Source organism: Cygnus olor, chromosome 4 (assembly GCF_009769625.2).
Source record: "Cygnus olor isolate bCygOlo1 chromosome 4, bCygOlo1.pri.v2, whole genome shotgun sequence".
Classification (NCBI taxonomy): Eukaryota; Metazoa; Chordata; class Aves; order Anseriformes; family Anatidae; genus Cygnus; species Cygnus olor.
The window spans coordinates 69291443-69304718 of NC_049172.1; the positions used below are offsets into that span (position 1 = coordinate 69291443).

The 13276-nt window shown below is 48.2% G+C and overlaps 1 long non-coding RNA gene across 1 annotated transcript; it reads left to right on the plus strand.

Moving 5' to 3' along the window:
* The first annotated feature begins 4921 nt into the window (after positions 1-4921).
* LOC121070038 lies at positions 4922-5350 on the plus strand. Its single transcript, XR_005819850.1, has 2 exons — positions 4922-5149; positions 5266-5350. It is a non-coding gene; the product is annotated as an uncharacterized LOC121070038 (long non-coding RNA).
* Positions 5351-13276: the final 7926 nt, after the last annotated feature.

Genomic DNA, 13276 nt, shown 5'->3' on the forward strand with positions numbered 1-13276 from the left:
GCAGAGGGGAAAGAGTCTTTAAAAGGACAAAAATAAATTATTTCCCCGCCCTTGGAAAATCAAGTAACAAAAGCCAAACTGTTTCTAGTGAATGTGTCTGACACCAATTTCTGTAATTTCAGCTTCAGTTTGCTTGGTGGAAAAGCCCCTGAAAATATTTTCTTTGTTGAGCGCTCACGGTATGCATTAACGTGTGCAACTTTGAAGCTGCACAGATCCTCCAGAAGTTCCCTAACTTTCCCATTAGTGACCTGTGTGCTCCATGCCCAGAGCCCTTCCCTCTGGGTCGGTGAGTGCAGCGTTTGTTACAAACTCTGCTGCACCAAGGCTTTGCTCAAGGTGCCCAGTGGTGCCTTGCGTGATGTCGCCTACCTTGGCTCGATCCGACGCCACGTCCAGAGGTGCCTTCCAGCCCCTGATGAAGACACGGTCCCTTTGTGATGGGTCAAGTTGCTCACCTGCGCTCACATCTTCCCACCAAGCCCCCAGCTGCTGTAAGAGCAGCAATGCTGGTGTGCTCCGTTAAGAACGGGTTACACGCACGTGATTTGGTGGCTTGGACGTGATGCTTTGAATGACTCAGGCATGTTTTAGCAAAATGTAGCTTGGTGAAAGGGTATGAACTGGAGAATCGGAGTAATTCTGGCTAGAGTGGCCCCCTGGTGGTCTTCGAATCCAGCCTCCAGCTCAGAGCGAGGATGCGTTTGGATGGCTTTGTCCTTTACGTGTTCTGCATGTCCATGAGGATGGACATCACACAGATTCCCTGGGCCTGGGTTCTGTGTGTGACAACCCTCTTGGTGACAACATTTTCCTAACAACTGGTGGGTTTCTCCTAGGTCAGCTGCTTTCCAGCAGGTCGATACCCATCCTGTGCTGGTACATGGGGTTGCTCCTCCCTGGGTTCAAGACCCTGCATTTGGCTTCGTAATGCCCCATGATGTTCCCACCACTCTGCTCTTCCAGCCCACTTTGCTCCTACACACACAGCCCCCTGAGTGCAGGGAATGATGCCCAACACCACACTGAAGAAGAAGGGTATGGGGAAGGACCAAAATGAAAACGAGAAGGTCACACAACTGGAGCACGATGTGGAATTGTTAAGTCCCACTTGCCAAATCCTTGAGGTTATTCAGGGTGAAACCAGCACAGCGACAGCCATGGAACTGATGGCAATTCATGCAATTATTATAAAGCGAACAAACTACCATGGGGTGTTAGAGAAGTTCTGGAAAAAAATTAATAGACTGTTGGTTCAAATGTGAAAGTACTAAACTCATCGACTGTGATGTGCTCTAAAAATAGAGACCTGAGCCTCTGCATCAAAAGTATAATGCTTCCCTTAGGAAGCCTTACCCAGGTCTAAGCAGAAAGCTTTCTGGCTGATGCCCAACTACTATTTTTTTTCCAAAGTTCCATAGTTAACTTTCTTTTCATTACTTTTTTTTTCTTTCTTTTTTTTTTTTTTTTGGGGGGGGGGGTTGGGGGGAAGTTTTCCTTTTTCTTTTCCCCATTTTGGTTAAGCAGTGGTGTGTGTGCAGCTGCTGCTGATGAGAATAATGGCATTCCTGACACCGTGAAATGATATCAGTTGAAAAGTTTATGGGATTTTGCACGTACTGGACTAACAAGTCATAAATGACTTGATCATTATTTACACTGCGTGGGGTAAAACCTTAAACAAAAAGTTGTTCTCTGGTTCATCTTCACATCACTTGCTTTCTGCCCTCCACATTTGCTAGCTTCCAGCTATGGCAGCACATTTTTTCAATGTATTTTTTGGTGCTGGTCACTGTGGTTCAGAAGCTGCTGTACAGCAGAGCTGGAACTTGCTAGATCTTGGACCAAGGTTGATGGGTTACGGGGTTTTTGTTCGATCTACAGATTTCTGTGCTGTTTTGCCCCAGGTCTCCCTGCCCTACAGAATGATTAAAATGGTGCCTTGACAGTTCAGAGCTACTGTTTGTTAAAAAGCACTTTGCAGCCACAGGGATTGTTTCTCAGCGGTACCCGAGGGCTGTAAAAATCAGAATAACCCCCCGAGTGGTCTGTGTTTAAGTCCAGACACAGCCTGGATCCAGGTGAGGATTCCTTTGGGATCGGTGTCACGAGACAATCAGATGCCAGCAAGAACAGGGGGTTAAAAAGCATTGTCAGATTGTAATGGATCTGAATATAAAATACCGTGATGCCAACAAAGACCGTGGTGATATCCGCCATATCCAGCCCCACACTCGCTGGTCCTAGACCCTGAAGCCTTTACTCTCGCAGTGGTTTGTTATAGCAGGGCTTTAGGATCCAGGACTGCAGGCTACCATGCCTGAATAAAACTCCCGAGCTCCCGGTGCTGGCTGGAAAGAGGCCAGCTGGGGAGTTTGCTCAAAGTCTTTCCTTGTTGGCTTTCCTAGTTGTCATTCCCCACACAGGATGCACAAACCCTAGGGGACGGGGGAATAATTTTTTCTCCAAAAGAGTTATCCGTGGGGCTGCAGCCAGAGAGATGAATTTTGGGACAGACGTAAGCAGGAAGGTGCGATCCAGTGCACACATGCGTAATGAGGAGGCGACAGCTGGAGAGGCTGCAGTGCGACGGGGGAACATCTGGAAGCGATGGGGACTGCAACCCAAGCGGGACAGCGTGACGCCGATCGGCTGCCGCCGAGAGCTTTCTGGGATGGCTCCACAGCCGAGCTGCGTACAGGATAAGGGAGGTGGCTGCACCGGGTGCTGACGATGTCTGAAGCACGCTGTATTGAATCCAGCCTCGGGTAATGCTCTCCATTGCTGATACCGAGGGGCTGGAGCGGGTCCAGACTGATATGGATAACACACAGCCGGTTGCTGGGAGTTAACAGCCCTGCAGTGCTCTAACCTAGGGACTGTGGGGTGGGCGGGAGGGAAGCCCCAAATTTGGGAACCCCCACATTTGGGAACCCCCGCATTTGGGAATCCCCACTTTTGGGAACCCCCACATTTGGGAACCCCCACATTTGGGAATGTTTGCTGCTCAAATCCCGGTGCTCCCTTCTCCTCCAGAGGCTGATGTGGGCATTTAAACCAGCACCGCTTTAAGTTATTGCCCCAGATTAGGGATAAGAAGATTTAGGTTGGGATCACGGGGTGTCTCTGTTGCAATGCCCTGCACCAGGCGCGTCCCAGTCAGAGCAGGATGCTCAGGGCTTTGTCTGGCTGAATGCAAGGATTTGGCCCCAGGATGGAGATGCCACAACCTCCCCAGACAGCCCACTTACAATATTTGACCACATCTATCATGACTTTTTTTCCTTTGATTTAATTGCCATTTCCCACATTGCAACTCGTCTCCGTTGCCTCTCGGTGCAATCAGTAACATTAATTATTAATTAACCAAATGCCTGGATTAATACCCGGAGGGCAGCATGTCCCTTGGTAACCACCATCCGGGCTTTAATTTGCTGGCACCGGAGGAGTGAAGGATGTGAAGCATGCCTGCTTTTGCCAGGTTTGGACACCACAGCAGGGCAGCTGTGTCAGCCGAGCAGTGGAGCCTGGGTTATCCCATCCCCTCGGTACCTCTCCCACACAGATTTTCTGCATGGGGCCAGCTGTGGCCCCAGGAACACCTGCGTTTTCACTAGGCGATGAATCCATCCCCTTACAAAGCCTGTGTGCAGTGGTTGAAGGTGCCCTGGAAGCCTTTGGGATGAAAAGCCCTGCAAAGACTGGAGTTGTTTATTATTATGATTGCTAAAATAAAACTTTAAGACATCTTAATGTAAGGAGCTCGTTGGAAGGTTTACAATTAGGGGTGTTTTATGAGGGGAGAAATTATTTCCAAGAACCAAATTACAGCAAGTCCCCCTCAGGACAATGCAAAAGGAGAGTTCAAGTGTATTACAAAATCAGCATGGCTATAGCTTTCTAAGCTTTTAAGATCCCTTGATACTGGGGGAAAAGGGAAAGGAGAGACAGGCAGCCAGAAGAGGAATCTGTCTCTATTGGGAAACCATTACACAGATGCAACGTGGTGGCTGGGACCCAGGGAGAATTTGAATGTCATCCCTTTTCTATAAATCATGCAGAAGCACCGTCACATTTTAAAACGCGGAGCCCAGAGGGAAATAATCTCTCTCTGTTGAGCTGGGATGTAATATTGTGGACTGGAATTCAAGGGTCCCAAACAGAGGGGCCCTGGGCGGTGTGTCCCAGCTGCTAGGGAGCAAAGGGATGAGGATGTTGTGCTGGGAGCATGTCTCAGGGATGCAGACCCTTGCCTTGAGGGTTGTCCTGGCTGTATGCAATGCCCAGCAGGAAAATGGGATGTTTACCACGGGTCACGTTTCCTCTCTGGAGCATGGGCGGAGAGTCTGTCACCTAGACCCAGAGTCATAGGGCTGTATTGGTGTCACCTCATAGTGATGCAACTTGAACAGAAAATGGGGCAAATATTTGGAGTTTCCTGTGGAAATTCAGGGTGAGCAAAGACCAGCTGGCACGTCCCATGCAGCTTTCAGCAGTGATGCCACCTGGTGCTCAGTCTCCATGCTGTACAAGCGCCTCGTGAATTACCATCATGTTGCCCTGCACACTGTCCCGCAGGTGATGGGGAGGTGCAGCAAGCTCTCGGTGGTCTGTGCTTATAAAGTTTTGTGAGCCTGGCTCCACGGAGGTGTGCAATTCTGGTTTTACTGACCAAACTATGCTAACAAAAGCCCTGCTGAGAGCTCAGCTGTACTCGTAGCTGGGCCCAGCCCTCCTCTGCCAGACCCAGTACAAACATCTTGCCCTGTTACAGTCTCCCCAAATGCTGGGAAATGCCAAGGCCCCTTTCTGCTAAATGCCGTGTCAGAGATGCATCCCTTGCTTAGTGTTTGTGATGTGAACAGCCAAATTGTGGGCAGTACATGCAATACGTTCCTATGGAGGCTGCCTTATTTACACAGCCTACCCCCTTCCCCTGAACCAGGGAAGAAAACTGATGGAAGGAAGACAAAGTGGTTGCTAATTAGCAATTACTTCATTAATAGAAGACATCTGCTTCACATTAGGCAGGGAGAGATGAAGGAGGCTGAATCTCACATGCTCAGTGACTAGCTGGGGCATGCAGTGTGCTCCGAGGAGCTGGTAGAGCTGGGGGCTTGTTCCTGTGGGCTCAGAGTGCAAAGTCTGAGTCAGTTTTGAAAGCAAGAAATGGCTGTCCTTTAGGAAAAAGGGTGAAAATATTTTGGTTGTTTGCTGTTTGTTTGTTTTGGCTTTTATGATATTTTTTTCCCCATTATCTTGCAGGCATTCCTGGGGTCACTTCAGAGGGAGGTGTGATTCTCCCTTGCAGGGCAGGAACAAGAGCCCAGGAAGGTGGCAAGGATGAAGGGAACAAGCTGGGGGGAAGGGGATTACCTCCAGGAGAGGGGCTGGAGGAACACCAACAGCTAAATGACCAAACCACCTTTAAAGGAAGTTGGAAGATTGCCTTCCCTCAGCCACCAGGCTGCTTTGGGAGATGCCTTTCATTGTGTTGGGGTGAATATCACAGAGCAGGAACAGGAAAAAGACTCCAGCCCTTGTGACACAGCAGAGGTTTCCTCCTAGAAGACAGGGATAAGGAGGAGGGAGAGCTTCATGTGGGCCACTGTAGGACTGTAACACCATGAAGGCCAACGGTGAGCTCCTCGGGCATGGCCTGGGGAGCACTGTGCAGAAGGCGTTGGGCGAGTCCTTGAAGTTCGAGTTTCTGCAAGAGAATTTGGAAATTATCTGTGAGACAATTGTGTGCAGAAGCAGGGTGGACAAGGAAAGAAATATGTCCTAGAGAATCAACATTTTAGGAAAATGCACGTTAACTTTCCATGACTGTGTTTCTTTGAAGGTATCCCCTTCCCCTAAATTTTCCTCTGCTCCTCTCAGTTGTGTTTCTGTCCAAACTTTGTTCCCCTCCAAAAGCTGGAATACTTTCATTATATTGAAATTAAATGGAAAAAAAATATCCCCAACTAAATCTGAAAGTGATCAAAAAATTTGATACATAAAGCCATTTTTCCTTGAAAACAATTCAGCTGGCTGGGATCAAATCTTCTCCTGTTGAAACAGCAAAATTCCCCTCGGTTTCAGGAACCATGGGATGGGCGCTTGGCAGATTTTGATGCCCACAAGGGCAACAGGCTCCTAATTGCATCAGCTGCAGAGCTCCTTTCCCTGATCCCCATATGGGTTTTCTGCCTATGGATTGGGCACATTTGGATTTTGGAGCTTGTCTACCAGACACAATTGACCAGAATAATATAATAAGAGTTGCTCTGGAGCTGCTGCTCATCTGAACTCTATTAGGAATCAAAGAGAGCGTATTCCAGAGCAATTATTTTGCTTTGGAGGAGAGTATTAATTATCCCACCGTAAAATGACTCTTATTGTTGAAGACAGTGGTCTGTGCAGGGAGCTATTCCAAAGCAGTTATTGTGGAATAGCTTATCTGCAATAGCTATTCTGGTCAAGTTCCCTGCGTCGGCAAGCCTGAAGCCTCTGCTGCAGCACGCTGCACACGCAGCCGCTGGCTCTGTGGGCTGGTACGCGGCTGCGAGCTGACGGCCCCAATAATGCTGTTATCCTGCTTGCCTCTGAGCAAGAAAGGCAGAAACTGCTCTTAGATCTCTGTTACTGCCGCCACCTCCTGGATTTTTACCTCCATTAGGTGTCATGCACTCCCTTCTGATATCTCCGTGCAGGTAGGCGGTTGTTGCTTACCGCTTCTCCATGAAAAACTTGAGTTTTGCCGTATTTAATCAACATTTCTCAACTTTTCGGATGTTTTATCAGCATTTCTCAACTTTCTCAACTTTAGGAGATTTATCCCTCTACCCAAACAGATGCAGCCAGTTTTGTTTTAATTTTTTCTCAGTGCTGGATTCTCTTTTCTTCCCCGGACGGCTGATGAGGTGAAACCAAAGCAGGTTCCCGTGGACTCTCACTATGGCAAGACTCATCCATCGCTGTGCATCGTTGCCCCATCTGTACTGGCTTCCTAGGCAGCCTTCAAGCCGGCGTGACAGGGTTTTCCTGCCCGAGCCAACTTGAATCAGTGTGGAGCGTAAGATTTCAGGAGACGGTATCAAGCCCTTCAGTAAAATCCAAATAGATTGCAGCTGCTCTGCGCTACATTAGCCCCTTAATTTTGCATTCTGTCTCAAAAAACTGGGGGGAAGGGCAAAGAAAGCTGGAGTCTGATGGGATTTTGATTCTGCAAATCAAATGCGAGTCTGAGGAAGTGCTTTCCTCAGGCAGGTTGGCATGGCAGATTTTCCATGTCTGTAACATGGCTTCTTTCTTTACCCCTGCAAGCCCCTTTTATCCATAATTAATGATGGCATCCTCCCTGAAGGGCAATTATCTGGGTTTTCCATGGCTAGTATAAAATTTTCTGAAGCAAATTTTGGCTCTTAAGGCTCTTAGCTCCTGTTGACATCCAGAGGGACTTCTGTTCCACAGGGAAGGGTTCTTCAAAACAGTTAAATGTAAAAAAAAGAAGAATAATAAAAAAGTTGACATCAGCCCCAAAACAAAAGAAAAATAACTAGTCTGTACTGAGCCAGTGTGATGTCATAGATCAAGAGGGGGCCCTGGAGATGCACCAGCCCTGCACGTTTCAGCACAACGTGACCGTTTCCTGGAGATTACTGTCCCTCCAGCTACAGGGCATCTCTGGTGTCGGGGAATCCAGAGAAATGCCCGTGGGGATGGGCTATGGGTGGTGGTGTGGTTTATCACTTTCAGATCAGCTGGCAGGGTTTGCCTACACCATTTGAGATAATTTCCCCTCCCACCCTATCCTCCCAGCCCTCATTAACAAAAACTTCCAGAGATCTAATCCTGATAGAAATGCTGGGTGCTCTTCAGGACTCTGCCAGCCAGTGACCTCAGGAGTGCTGTGGACACAACCAGAGTGAACCTTGCATCTTGTATGTTCCTTTTTATTGTTTTTTAATTTAAATGATGTTGACTGCCTGTTGGCCTCCTAGTGGATCCTGGCTCTGGTGTTCTCCAGCTGCTAAATGATCTCTCTTCACTCAGTCATTGCTGTGTTTCTTCCTTCCCCCTCATTAGGTGGGTTTTGGTCTTGTAATGATCTTGGTATTTTCTCTTCACCACCTTTAAGTGTGTCCTGGTCTTCAAGTTCATGTTTGAAAACCAAACCAGAAACAAGCATTTAAATGGTATAAAGACAATCCAGTTAATTCCCCCACGGGGATAAGAGAAGAGCAGCTGAGCAAGCTTATTGTGTGTGTTTGCTTTTTCCAGCAAAGAAGAAATTTCCCTTTCCCCATGAAGCTGGTTAGCAGGTTGCCCTTTTCTGCTAAAATACCAACCATTCTGCCATAAAAGAAAAATTCTCCAGAGGACATCCAAACTGGTGAACTCACTGTAGGGGTTATGAGTCACTAGGGTGTTCTGGAAGGGTCAGGAGGTCTCTGTGCTGCACCTACGGCAATTGAGAGGTTAAAAGGATTAAAAGTGCCAGGTGTAATAGAGAGTGATGGAAGCCCCTGGAAGAGCCCCTGACCCATCAAGGTGTTTGGCCACAGTGTGATGCTGTGCTTGTAACCCAGCTGGGGGACCTACCCAGCTCAGGTCCCTGGCTGAAGCAGGGCTTGCATTTGGTACAGTCCCAGCCGAAGGAACCCGCAGCCCAAAGCGATATTTCCGTGGCATGATGCCTGTGGCTCCGGCTGCAATGAAGAGTGACTGAAGCCAGGATCTTGCTCAAGCCATGTAGGAAATTGGATGTTTGCCGTCGTTTCTGCCGAGCGGGGCCAGGCCGTGGTTGCACGCTTCGGCATTGCGTGGGCTGCTGTGCTGATCTCAGGTCTTTCTCAATGCAGACCATATCAGAGTGGGGAGGGAAAGAGATTAAAGATAAAACCTTAGGAACTGATTTCTGGAACGCTGCTGCATTCATCTCGCCTTCCTCCGAACCACAACCATCGCACAGAAACTCCACATGGGAGCACTGAGATGTTCTTGCCACCTACTGTCCGAGATACCCAGCAGGCCAAACCTCTCTCTGGTGCTCATTCTCTCTTCCTCTAAAAAAAGAACAAAACCTCAATAAAAACAGATTTCCTCTCCGTGTTCCCAACTCCAGCATACAGTTTAAGCAGAAGGGCTCCTTCCCACTATATTCTGTATGTATACCCAAGAAGAAGGTTCTGTTAGAAGATTAATACCTGTTAGAATATTAATACCTGGAATGTATCTGAAAACAAGTTTCTTTTTCTGTTTAAAAAGAACAGCAAAAATTCAAAAGGATTTTTTTTCCCCTTACTTCTGATAAAATTGAATAGTAAAAGAAGAAATAAATACTTATGCCAAGTCAGAGGAGGAGGATCCAGGATGCCCTTCTGCTGTCTCTAGCTCTGGTACTGACTGTGCATGGGAACCTTGCTTAGGTGGGACACTGTACAAGGGGAAGTCCCTCATTCCCTTCAAGCTCTCGGCAAACTCAAGCTTATCTTCTCTGTGCCTCAGTTTCCTGTCTCCACAGCATAGGTAGTGCCACAAACCCAGCTCAGCTCCAGATGTTCAACCGAGGCCAACCAGAACAGCTCTAGCACAGTTGGCGTTGGCCATGTACTCATCTGCTCACGTTGCTTATAGCTCTTATCCTGCTCATGTTGTCTTCCCCTAGTGATTTATTTGTCCCTTCATGCTGTCACATCCTGATTTATGTCTTTGCTGCTGATGGCAAGGCCTTGGCTAGATGCTCTGCAACTGGTGCACTCTGTGCTATGGCAAAGGTAATTAACAGTAGCAGAGACCAAGAGGTTAATTCCAGGCTCCTTTCCTCTGCCTGGACCAAGCATAATCCTCTCTAAAAACAATTGTGCAAGCAGCTGCCACTTAGTACAGAAATTAATAATTCTGGGTTTAAGAAAGCAATATATATATATGTATATATAATTTTTTTTTTTTTTTCAGAGCATAATAGCAGAGGTAATATTTAAGGCTAATTTTGTGGTTTTGGTATTAAACCTTCTATGTAGAGGCTTAAATATTGATTATCTCGGTCCATTTTCATTCAAAACTCAGCGTGCATGTCCTGAAGGGAGCAAAAATCTCTGAAATGATCTAGAGCAATAGACCTTTTTTTTTTTTTTTTTTTTTCAGATGGATGGAGAAACATTCAGTGTGTGTTTTACTTTTTTATTACCCTGGTTTTGATTAGTATTATGTTTCTAGTAAGGGGAGTGAATAATATTTCCCTGATTGGCACTCTATTTAATTAAGTAAACTGCTTGCTATTAAATCAAACTCAGTTAGCTCCTTCTGAGATTTACAGATTTTAGCTGCAGTCCATGAAAGGGCTGATGACTGGTACAATCAGAAGGGGGCAAAATTCGTATGGTGAAGTGAGGTTTTTCCTTACTCCCATTATAGTTTCTGTTCATCAGCAGGACTACCCTGTGCACAGGCTTGGGTTAGCTTGTCACATGGGTATTAGCATGGGGGGATCTTGCACAAGTGCAGGAAATACTTTTCTGTCCCACTGGCTTGAAACCCAAAAGTCAGATCAGGTAGGAGCCAGCACAGACCCCAGTGAGCAATGGGAAGACACAGGGATGTCTCCAGTATTTTTAGAAGATCCACTGCTGCTGTAGGATCCCCTGTTTATAGTGCAGCTGTGCTGCCTTTTGTTCAGTCTGTCTCACCTGGCAGTTGGCTCAGTAGTTTCCTTGCTCATCAATTAATGAAAATTTTACTTCATTAGGTGCAGATGACTGTTTTTTAAAACACCAGGAAAAGAACCAGAACCTGGGCTGCATAGTCCGTGGGTTACAACTGATGGTCCAGAGCCAGGGTTAGGGTGCAATTGTAACCCCAATGATCTGATTCCTGCCATAGGGCTGGAGAACAGCTCAGAGCAATGGTCACGGGGCCTGGGTGGTGTTCAGCAGTGTTCAGATTGTGTTTCAGCAGGGCTCGGTGGGTTAAACAGGGCTGCAGCTCTGTCAGCACTGTGAGAGCTTGGGGCACATAGCACACAAGGGTGGTCACCAAACCCCGCGCCTGAAATGGTTTATAAGGCCTAGGCTGGCTGGGCTTTGGGCCAATTCTGACCCAGTGGAGAGTGTCCATGCCCACAGCAGGGGGTTGGAAACTGGATGGGCTTTTAGAGTCCATTCCAACCCAACCATCCGTGATCTATGAGTCACCCCCAGTGACAACTGGGCCTCACCTGGGAAGAGCTCAGCCTCTCAAACCCCAGCGCCCTGGTAGGATGTAAGTGGCGACAGCTTTCCTCTGTGGTGCGATGCTCTAATGGAAAGGCTCTAAAGCAGCTGCAAATGATCTGTGCTGGGTAGTAAATGAGATTGCAACGTATGTAAGAGAGAACTAGCGTGGATCCGAAGCAGCTGCACGGTGCTTTACAAGCTCCAGCAGCCCCTGCTCGGGTCCAACCAACGAGGGTTTTAACAAAGATTAGGTATTTTGTAATGTTTTCCTTAATGGCCTTGCATGGAAAGCCGCTGCCTGTTGGGGCTCAGGGGTTGATAAATGTGTCGTGAAAACAAGACAGCCTCTGGTCCTGCCTTCCCGCTGTGGTTGCAGAGTCCCCACGTAACGTCCTGTGCTGTCACTGACACCGTCCTTGCAAAGCAAGGGGAAATCATCCACAGTGCGTGCTCGGCAAGCCCGGCCCTCCCAGCCCCTCTCTTCCAGCAGCTGCACGCGCGCTTACCTTCAAGCACGCATGTAGCTGCACGTCTCATGTAATTACACTCTGTGAAAATTTCTGCTGACCCAGGGCTTAATCCCGCGAAACCTTGCTGATCGCATCGCTGTACGTGGGGATTTATGCTTGCAGGATTAAACCCTGCCTTCAGCTATGGAGCAAGTAATTGTTGTAAGGAGAAAATGGTGCAGGGGTGGGGGAAGAAAGGCAAGGTTAAAAAGCTTGTGCCAAAAGTGAAAGAAGATCTTTCACTGCTGGTAAGTATGGATTTTCTGTCACCGGGCTTATTGCTGGGGAAGCTGCTGTCCCAGGCGCCTTGCTTACGAGGCAGACACTGATTTACTCGTGTGACACAGAGAAGGAAATGAAACCTGATTTTAATTCAGCTGCATGTGCCAGAAGTGCTTCCCACAGAGAGTCCACAGCAGTCATCGCTCTGGTTTGTGAAATCCCCCTGATAGCTGCTGAGCTGCCCAAACCGTGCACACGTGGGCAGGGCTTCACGGTGCCACGCACAGGAGCAGGCCCTGCCGCGGCCAGGAGGTGATGATCACCCGAGATGTCCCAGCCCAAACCAGCTGGGAACCTCAGTGTGGGAACCCCGAGGAGAAAGTGTGCACAGGGAGGTTTGACTGGGAGTGAAGGGCTCCACAGGGTCGCAAGAGGCTGAGGCTGGCAGAGGCCTCTGGGGCCTTCTGCTCTGAGCCTGCCCCAGCAGCACCACCTGATCTGTGTGCTCGCCCCACATCCAGGCAAGCTCCTGGAGATCCCCAAAGAGTAGACCACACGGGCCTCTGGGCAGCCTGTGCCAGGCTTCATCCTCACCCAGCCCAGAAGGTCTGCCTGGGGGTCAGAGGGAGCTCCTGGGCTCCAGTTTGTGCCACTGCCTCTCAGCCTGGCCCTGGGAAGCACTGAAAAGAATCTGTTACTTGGAGAGGCTTCATCCATATCCTGATGGTCCTGATGGGATGGTGAGTCTCATCAGGTGTAAACACAAAAAACCTACAATTTTACCTGCTGAGGGCATTACGGCTGTTGTAAATGATCACAATCCTCTTGCAGTCAACTGAATCACAGAATCACAGAATTGTAGGGGTTGGAATGGACCTTCAGAGATCATCAGGTCCAACCCCAAAAATCAAGACCAGACACTTTTCCCTTTCCTTCCTTCCTAACAGTAAGGAAATAAACTGGATTTCCAAGGAGCAGTTTGGGGCCTGGCCTGCCTCCCTCTCTGCTCAGCAGAAGGTCATCATTTGCCATCAATAAGTTTTTGAGCAGTTAACAGACTGGGTATGGCATTGCAAATGACAGAACCGCACTGCACTGCTTTAGCTGTGATGGTCTAAGTCTACGTGTAAAGCAAAGTTGTAGAATGTCATTCATTTCACCTGGGTGTTTGGGGGGGGAACACGAGAAACTCTTGGACACACAGAGCTTTCTTTCTGCCTGAATCTTGTCTTCAAGAAACGGTCTGTGAGCCCTTCAGAGATGGGAGAATGGAATGCAAGCAAGGGAAGAGGCGTGTACCACAAGGGCTGGGCATGGGGAAGGCATTTCTGACAGCTTTTTCAT